This window comes from Phytophthora parasitica (genome assembly GCF_000247585.1).
Source record: "Phytophthora parasitica INRA-310 unplaced genomic scaffold supercont2.25, whole genome shotgun sequence".
NCBI classification, from domain to species: Eukaryota; Oomycota; class Peronosporomycetes; order Peronosporales; family Peronosporaceae; genus Phytophthora; species Phytophthora nicotianae.
The window spans coordinates 777,943-780,241 of NW_008649011.1; positions in this window are offsets into that span (position 1 = coordinate 777,943).

Sequence of the window (2,299 nt, forward strand, 5' to 3'; positions counted from 1 at the left end):
AATTTCTATGAACACTGCGTAATCTTCGTGTTACTAACCAAGGCAAAGAGTGCACCATGATCGACGAAAATAAAGATGGCACAACCCGTGAGGTTTCGATTTCGGATTCCACGTGAATGAACCTTTTCTCGTTCGTGCGTCCATTCCGTGTCTTCACGCCTCGTACGTAAGTATCCTGAATATGTCTGAAGGGGATTTCACGGTGGGTTTTAAACTTTTGGACAATAAGCAAGACGCCCTCACCAAAAACACAGTTATTTATTTATTCATTATTGTTGTGATGGTGCGACTCGTAGCAGCTCTCTCAATTTATCAAATGCTGGTTTGGCCAGAGGCTTAGTGAAAATGTCTGCACACATTTCGGTCGTGCTGCAATAATTGATAGTGAACTCTTTTCTTGCGACTTTCTCTTGTACGAAGAAGTACTTTATATCGATGTGCTCACTCCTTCCGTGCAGCTCTGGGTTGTTGCATATTTTGATACAACTTTGGTTGTCTTGTAGTATCAATCAATGTAGGCTTCAATTAATGTAGGCTTAGGGCTGTAGTAGCCTAGTTATCTTAGCAGTAACTTTATGTATGACAACTCTTACCTGCAGTAGCAGAGTGCGATGTACTCTGTCTCAGTTGTTGATAGCACCACAGTGTGGTGGCAGCGCGACAGCCAACTGATCGGACTCTTACAGAACATGATGTATAGCCACCAATGAAGCGGCGTGTGTATTGCAATGCATAGTCTGAGTTCCTGAATGCCATGAGATACTCGTCTGACAGCAGAAGCTCTAAGTTTTCAATTCCCCCAAGAGTGATGTCTTGGCGTCATTTAGGTAGCGGAGACCTTGCTTGACAGTGACCCAGTGAGCCTTTCCTGGGTTATCCAGGTACTGGCTGACTTCACGCATTGCCGGGCACTACCTTTCTGAGCGATAGACGTGCCCTTAGGATAACTCTCCAACATGGTAAAGTGATCAAACCCTTTAGTGCCGTGGCTCTTTTGGTGAATGAAGATTGAGCGAGTGACACGACTTCTTTCTATCGTCCAACCAAAAAGGTGCGATACCAGATTTAACATATTGTTTGCAACATCGTAAAGAATCGTTCCAAGTATAATCGTACAAACTAAAATAGTCGTAATACTCATTACCTTGTACTGATTTCACGCCAGAGTACTGATGGCGAGTAGCACCTTTGATGGGCTTGATCGTTTTGATGTTCATTTTTTAAATGGGCAAAACTTTGCCAAACAGGCACCGCAAGAAGCACCCAAGCGACGCAAGCAGCAAAAGCACAAGAAACCAGCCAGTTATTCGCTGACGTGTTCGGCGTTAACAGAACAACACTCTAACCCTGGATTCGCGACGACAAGCGTGTAGAAGTTGCTGCAAAGGAGAAGCCCAACAAAACCTTCGCCACCGAAGGCAAGCGGGGTCTAAGCCTCGATTTTTAGCAATGGATCGAAGGTAAAAAAAAAATTAACGCTTGTACTATTGGATTTCAACGCTAACATTTATCTCCTTGCTAATGAATTACAGATTGTTTAATTGGGTTATTGAAACGCGCTCAAACAAAGCCCGCTGTAAACAAAACTATCTTGTTATGTTTCTCTTGTAGTGGTGAAACCGTTTATAACTTGTTTTATCTTTGTAAATTATACAGGTACGACGACCGAGTGACTACTTATCATGACTGCCTGATTTGAACCAGAGTTTCTTACTGGTCGCTCTGAGATGGAGGCAAGCATGCACCTGCACAGATTTCGTCGGCGATATCGCTAATTCATCCGGCACATCACTCACCGCGGCACCAAAAACGCGGATAGAAATGGATAATTCGTGTTGATACTGTATGAGCGCTCAATTATTGTTTGCTAGTTTTAATATATTATTATTTTACGTATTTTGTTTTAGAAAATTGCTGACCAGAATTCTATGACTGCTCAATTTAATTTAGAAGGATCTACTATTGCATCCCACATTGTTGGCTCTGCTAAGTTTGCCTCTGACTTCAACATGGATTAAACGGCTGACTACATTGACATGGACTCCAACGCGACGATCGACTTCATAGGTGCCAACCATGTCGACGTCGTTAAAGATAAAAACATATTTCTGTTTTAGTGTCTACTTTATTTATTTTAACATGATCTAATATTTATTTGCTTTTGTGAAGTATTAACGAAAAATACTTCTACGGCTTCGGTTTTCTCTGTGCATCCGTCATCGGGGAGAAGCTGCCACCGATGATTATCTTCACTATGCTACCGTTGAGGAGAAAGTGCAACAAAATCCGTTGCATCGTC